The following is a 7450-nucleotide window of genomic DNA, read 5'->3' as shown; positions in this document are numbered from 1 at the left end:
TTGAAAACTGGATGAGGATGGAGCCCTCAATCCCAACCCTGAGAGAACAGGTTGGACAAGTGCAGCTGAGAAGGGACTGTGGGGGGGCCCAGTTGGCAGTCAGCCAGGCTCTGGCTGGGATTGACAACCACAGAAGTGGGACACAGAGGTGCCAGAAAAAGCCTCTGCTGCAGTCATTTGAAAGTCAGGTTTAGCAGGGAAAGACGGTAGGAGGCCACCTGCCCTACCCTGGTGTGTGATGATGGGTGCTGGAAATGGAGCCCCGGGCCCAGGTCACTAATAAATGTGTGTCTAACAATGGCAGGAGTGGCACTGCTCTGTCTGCACCATAAGATGGGGAGGGCATTAGGACCCCAATGGCCCTCGGCTGGGACAGGGAGTAGGACCAAAGTTCCTGCCCCTCTATGGACCACCAACACACAGATGGGCAGGGAACCCGAGCTCCACACCATCCCCTTCCTTCAATGCTAGCCCTTTGGTGGCCAGGCTGCCCCTCACTTCCCTCATGAGCCCTGCTGGGGCTTTTGGGGAGTCCCAGATGGTATCCTTGAGCTTTCCTCCTGGAGCAGTGGCTAAGCCAGGCTGACTCTGGTGAAATGACCAGACTTTGAATCTTGTGTCAGGTGAGGGAGGTGGCATCTGTGCAGGGCTGGGAGACTGAGCTTATCTGGGTTCTGGCCAACTTGGGGCCCACTCTTGCAGCCTGCAACAGTGCTCCATGCCCCCTCCAGCCTGCCAAGTTCTCAGTACGGTGCACGTGTGTGCACCTCATCCTGCTCTGTGGCCTGCCAAGTTCTCAGCATGGTGCATGTGTGTGCACCTTGTCCTGCTCTGTGGGTTGCCGGGGGCTCACTGAGATGGGAGGCCTAGGGTGTTGGGCCCGCTTCTACAAGCATCTTCTCATTCTTCCCATGTCTGGTGGCCACAAACATATACTGTTCCCAGATGGGGTGCTCTGTTGGGGAAGGAGACCAAGAGTGAAGGTGAGAACAGCAGAAAGGGGATGATGCTGCCTCTGCCTCTAGGAAGCCATCCCAGATGCACAGAGGACAGATCCTGTTTGCCTGCCCCTGCTGCACCTACCTTGCTTGCCCCAACCACATTTAGGCTATTCCTTAATTGGTGTTGAGGTCTTGGAGACTCCCTTCTGCTCTCAGAGGCTTTTCTTGCTCATGTCTCTAGCCACAATATCCTGGGGGCAGCAGGAAGATATGTCACAAATGCAGACACTGGCTCTCTAGGAGTAGAAGCCCTGGGCCCTTCTCTCTTGCTTTCCCTTACCTGTCCAGGGGGCCTAGGACCTGCCTACCTAACCTTACTGTGTGATCCCAGTGGAAAAGGCAGGGAAAGGAATAAAGGTGCCAGTCACCTTCACTCGGCCAACACAGCCTTCAACACCAGCAAGGGTGAACCCAACCCTACTGCAATTTCTCAGTGTTCTGTCTACCTGCCTTCATGCTGGACAGTATCATGCTAGCCTTAACAAGGAAACCTGACATGCTGCAAAACTCCCAGGTGCTGGCTCTGAAGCCCAGCCTTGCCCCTGGAGGGCACCTGACATTGCAGGACAGTGTCTTGGCAACAGGCTGAACCTGCACCTCACCCGTCTCCCACTAACTCTTGGTACTGGCCACAGCCATGCTGGACAGCTCTATGGAGGCCTGACAGGCAAACTTGGGGGTCTGGACAGATGAAGAGGAGGTAAAGCAGCAGGGTTACCTTAGTGGATGACCACTGTGGACACATTGGAGGGACATACTGGGCAACCCTCTACCTTATCTTTATATTTTCCCTGGCAGTGCTTTCCTAATGCAGCCCTAGAGTAGGGATCACTGAAAAGATGTGCCTTCCTTCATTGGATAGAATTGTGAGACACTTCCCTGTCCTGAAGAGCACCAGGGAGATGATGCTACACAGGACAGATGTGGGTCTGCCTCCATGATGCTCATGGGGTAAAGCTGGGGGACTATGGTTTTGATGGCAGGACACTGAATGGATGGAGGGACAGTGGTTTAATTGTGAAGTATTGGTTGGATGGGGGAGGATTGATTAGATGGAGGGGTACTGGTTGTATAGAAAGGTGTTGATAGGTGAAAAAGTATTACTTCGATGGAGGGGTACTGATTATATGAGGTAGTATTTGTTAAATGGAGGAGCATTGATTAAATGAAGTAGTATTGGTTGGATGGAGCCATGTTGTTTCAATGAAGGGGCATTGATTGCATGCAACAACATTGATTAGATGAAGGAGTATTGGTTGGATGGAGGCGCACTGGTAGGATGCAAAGGTATTGACTGGATGGAGGAGGAGTGAATGATTCAAGGAGTATTGATTGGATGGGGATGTATTGGTTGGATGGAGGAATACTGATAGTATACAGGAGCTTTGATAGGATGGAGGATTACTGGTTTGGATGGAGAGGCATTAATTGGATGGAGAAACATTGGCTTGAGAGAACGGTGTGGGTTGGACAGAGAAACATTGATTGGATGGAGAAGTATTGGTTGGATGGAGAAATATTGGTTGGTTGAAGGGGGATTAATTGAAGTTGGACATATTGGTTGAATGGAAGGTTGTTGATTGGGTGAAGGAATAATGTATGAATGTATGACCATTAATTGCACAGAAGTGAACTAATTGAATGAAGGAAAACTGGTAAGATAGAGAAGTGCTTATTGGATAACTGAGTACTGGGTGGATGGAGGGGCACTTGGTGGGTGAAGGGGCACTGATTTAGTAGAGGAGTATTTGTTGGATGGAAGGATACTGGTTAGATGCAGATGACCTCATTAGATAAAGAAGTATTGGTTGAATAGAAGAGCACTGATTGGAAGCAGAGGCATTGACTGGCTGAAACTATTTTTTTTTAGATAGAGGCATAATGGCTGGATGGGGGAAAATTGATAGAAGGCCATTGATTGGATGGCAAGGCATTTTTGGATAGAGGGGCATTGATTGGATAAAGTTGTTTTTTTGCCTGGAGGAATAGTGTTTTGGTGGAGGGGAATTGATTGAATGGAGGAGCACTGAATGAATAGGGGTACTGATTGGATGAAGGTGTTTTGGTTGGACTGAAGGGAGTTGATGGATGAAGGAATATTGATTGGCTGCAGGGACATGGTTTGAATGTAGGAGTATTGGTTGAATGAAGGAGCAATGATTGGATAGAGAGGCACTAACTGATTTAATGGAGGGTCGCTGGTTACATGGAGAGTCATTAATTGGATAGTGGAGTATTGGTTGGATGGAGGGGTATTGGTCTGATGGAGAAGCATTGATGGATGGAGGAGAATTGATTGGTTGGGAGGGACATTGATTGGATGAAGGGGCATTGATTGGATGCAGGGGCACTGATTCGATGCAGAGGCATTGATTTTATGGAGTAGTATTCAATGGATGGAGAAATCTTGATTGGATGGAGAGGCATTAATTGGATTAAGGAGCACTGGTTGGATAAAGGAGCATTGGTTGACTGGAGGAATACTGGCTGGATATAGGAACACTGATAAGATGAAAGGGCATTGATTGGATGGAAGATCATTGATTGGATGATGGACTATTGTTCTGATAGGAGGCATTGATTACATGGAGGAACACTGAATAATTGGTGGAGTATTGGTTGCAGGAGCATTGGTTGTATAAAGGAACATTAATTGGGTGTAGCACCATTGATAGGAAGGGAGATTATGGTTTGGATGGAGTAGCCTTGATTAAACAGAGGGGCATTGATGACATGGAGGGACATTGATTAGATGCGGGAGCATTGGTTGGTTAGAGGGGCACTGATTTGATGGAGAAGCATTGGTTGGATATGGTATTGGTTGAATTATGCAGCATTGATTGGACAGGAGGGCAGTGGTTGGATGAGGGAATGGTGTCAGGATGGAGGAGGGACTTGGCAGCAGAGGTGAGCCAGGTCATACCTCGATGGCTGCTGTTCAGTCTTGGAGATGGGCAAGTCTGGCTGGTACTTCTTCACACTGTTACTGGGGGGTAGAAGATGCTTCAGGTCCCATGTCTTCCAATAAGGCTCCTCCCCACCCACCCAAACCTCTCTCAGAGCCCAGTTTGGTCTCCAGATCTCTACCCTGTGACTCCTTTCAGCCTCCACTTGGGGAAACCTAAGATCTGAGCCCAGAAAGCAGGCAGGCAGACAGACAGATAGACCTCTTTTCTATGGAGCAGTTTAGGGATTCTGTCCTGTCAAGAGCAGAGGGTGGACAGACACATGGGCCTGCAGCAGCCGAGGCAAAGCCCACCCTCCATTCCCCCAACACTCAATCCACCAATCCAACCTCCAACCCTTATATCACGGGGGTTTTCTGAGCACCAGGCAATGGCAAGAATAGCAGACAAAAGCCAGGCCTGGGCCTGGTCTTTCTGTGGCTGGCATGTGGCATTGGCCTTTTGGGTACGAGTCTTGGAGAAGGGAGAAGATGGTAGGCTTGGCAGCTTGACCTACTTTGGTGGTGGTGCTGCGGAGAGGTGAGCTCTGTTCGATGGTCCCCTCCAAGACCAAGCGGCTGGATGTCCTGGGCTGCTGACATTTCTGATCCTAGGGAAAAAAGAAAACAATGAAAAAACAACAGCAACAACAACAAAAAAGACATCTCAGATGATCTTCTGCATGTACCTCTCCCGCGCCATCCAGCACCTGTGGGAACAAATGCTGTCCCCTCCATGGGCCTCAGGTTCTCTATGGCCCTGATGTGCTCCAGTTCTGGAGCTGGTGGTGAGGGACTGAGGAGTGTGGGAAAACGTCTCTGGATCTTGCAAGAGGGTAACAGAGCCTCATCCTCTCAGAAAATATGGGCCCAGAACGGGCTGCAACGTCTAGGGATATGGGGTGCTGGCCCATTCTGGGCTAGTCCCACAGAGCTCACAAAGGGCAGAAAGCAAAGGCAGGCTCATCCCTGGAGTGGGGGGTACACCCAGACCCTCTGAGGGAGAGGCATCACCTCCTCCTGTTCCTACTCAGCCTCTGGGACCCCCAGGTTGTCCTAGACAGTGTCCTCTGAGTCTGGCCCCTCCTTGCTCAGACTCAACTCCTCCAGGTGGATTTCATCATGGTCCTCCTTTTCGCAGGCATACAGGCCAGGGCTGTGGGTGGAAAGGGAGGCAAAGCCATTCTAGGGCCATTGGATTGCTTGGCTGACCCCTTCCCATTTCTAAGCCTCAGTTTCCCCATATGTAAAATGAGGGCAGTGAGGCTAGTTGAGTGCCAAGGGATCTGAGACACAAGCCCATTGGGAAAGAAGGTCCAGTGGCCTCAGAGCCAGCACAGTCTGCTTGGGCCCCTGTGTCAGGGCCTGAGGCCCTTGTGGAACTACCCATTCCACACCAGGCAGGGCTTTACAGACTGAGGGTCCCCCAGGGGCTTAAGCTGGGTTCAACCCCAAGCTGGGCCCCAGACTGGAGGTTGCTTGCCCACCTGGTTGGTCTTGGGGTGTCCTCAGGGGGCCGGGCTGCCGGGGCCACCATTCCTGCTCTGCTCCCTGAAGAGGCCATGGGTGTGGTAGCCACACAGAGGGGCTATTCAGGAGCAGGTCCATGTGGACAGGCAGATGCAGGGGGCAGGGTGGCAGTCACAGAGCTAGGCTCCAGGGAAGACTCAAATTGGCCCCTGCTGTTGGGAGCAGCCATGCCCGCCTAAGCCTGAGGCCAGGGAGAAGGGAGCTGCTCATCAGATAAATGCAGGGCCATTGACGCCCAAGCACGTATGGAGAGACTGAGGCTGGGGTTGGGGTGGGGTTGGGGGGCGGTGGGCACCACACCAGGCCAGGACCAGTGGCATTTGGGGAGTGGGAGCCTGGTTGTAGGAGGACAAAGGAGCATCGCCAGTCCCTAGAGCTCTAGGCTGCTTTAGAGCCTCACAGGGGCCAGGAAAGACCCCGACCAGGGAGAACTGTCAGCCAAGCTACTGGCTCTGATACCACTCAGGGCAAGTTGGTCCTGAGCAGGGCTGGGGTCCCAGATGGCCTGGGCCCCACAGGGCAGGTGGGGTCAGTCCCATTGTGGCCACAAGTGACCGAGAGTGGCAAGGACCCTGAGCAGGCGTAGTGAGGTGGGGCTCGGGAGCAGCCCCTGCTGGGCCTGCAGGGGTTGAGATGGGCACACACATCCACACTTCTGGAAAGTGCGTTCTCCCGGCTGACTCTCTGCCATGCACATCTGGAAATACCTGCTCTCCTCCATGAGCATGGAGATCAACGAATCCCGAGGTAAGAAGGGGTGGCAGCGGCGGGCACTTAGCCTCCATTATGGAAGCGGCGTCAGTTGTGTGCTGATGTGGCAGCACCTGGCCTGGCCCCTGCCTGGATGGGGCCCAGGGGCCCTGGAAGACCAAGAATCGGTTTCCTAATGGCCCCTCACGAGCCGCCATGGTGTCTCGCTTTCTTCCTCCCTGCCCTCCTTTCTCCCCATTTCCTGGCCATGGGGGCATTTCAGGGGCTGCTTGGAAGGGGAGCATGTGGTGGCTGCTCAGGTGCAGGTTGGGGTCGTGAGGGGAGAGCCTTGCTCTGCTCAGCGCCCGCCCTCGAGGCCCAGAGGGAGCCCCACTCTGCCCAGGGCCCACCTCTCAGGCCCCCACTCACCTGTCCTTTTGCTCCCCCTCTTCGCGGTGCTGCCACTGCTCTGGCCTCTGGAGCCAGCCACCAAAGCCATCGTCCTCATCCAGTTCAGGGGCCTCCGATGGCTTCATGCTGAGGCTGAGTATAGCACGGGGGAGCTTATGAGTGGATGGCTCCTGCCTCTTCTGCCCGCGGCCCACACTCACCTCAGGGTGCCTGCTCATGCCCTGGGCTCCAAGTGTGAGAAACTCTGTCTGCCACAGAGCTGGCTCTGGGCCGTGTCTCCTGTGATCAGAGAATCCCTGTGGGTAGGTCTGTGCCTTACCTATCAGTCTGGGGCTCCCTGAGATCTGTGCTTCCTCCATCAGTCTAGGACTCCTTGAGGCTCGGCAGGGCTGCGCCTCCTCTATCAGTGTAGGGCTCCTTGAGGGCAGTGTTGTGCCTCCCCTGTCAACCTGTGGCTCCCTGAGCCTAGAGCGGTGCCTCCATCATCTGTCTGGAGCTCTTTGGGGCAGGGCTGGGCCTCCCCCATCAGTCTAAGGCTCCCTAGGACAGAGTGGCCCTCCCCTATCAGTCTGGTGCTACTTCCCATACACCAATCTGTGTTCTGTGTGTGAACTCACCTGTTCTGGGCATTTCCTGTTAATGGGCTCAAACGCTACACAAGTTTTTCTATCTGTCTCATTTCCTTCAGCTGGATGCTCTGAAGGTTCATTTATATCTAGCGCTTCACTCCTTATACAAGCCATTGACCCATTAGTTTGTTTGGGTTGTTGCCACCACAGTACTTCTGGGCACAAATATTTGTTTGAGTACACTTACTCAATTCTGGATACATATGAGTGGAGCTGCTTGATCATATGATAATTATGTTTGTTTT

At 52.8% G+C, this 7450-nt stretch overlaps 1 pseudogene; it reads right to left on the bottom strand.

Annotated features, from left to right (window-relative positions):
* Window positions 1-866: 866 nt before the first annotated feature.
* LOC129025688 (lymphocyte-specific protein 1-like) lies at window positions 867-6935 on the bottom strand (annotated as a pseudogene).
* Window positions 6936-7450: the final 515 nt, after the last annotated feature.

This window comes from Pongo pygmaeus, chromosome Y (genome assembly GCF_028885625.2).
Source record: "Pongo pygmaeus isolate AG05252 chromosome Y, NHGRI_mPonPyg2-v2.0_pri, whole genome shotgun sequence".
Classification (NCBI taxonomy): domain Eukaryota; kingdom Metazoa; phylum Chordata; class Mammalia; order Primates; family Hominidae; genus Pongo; species Pongo pygmaeus.
The sequence above is the reverse complement of the archived record's forward strand: the minus strand, read 5'-3'. Positions and strand labels throughout refer to the sequence as shown.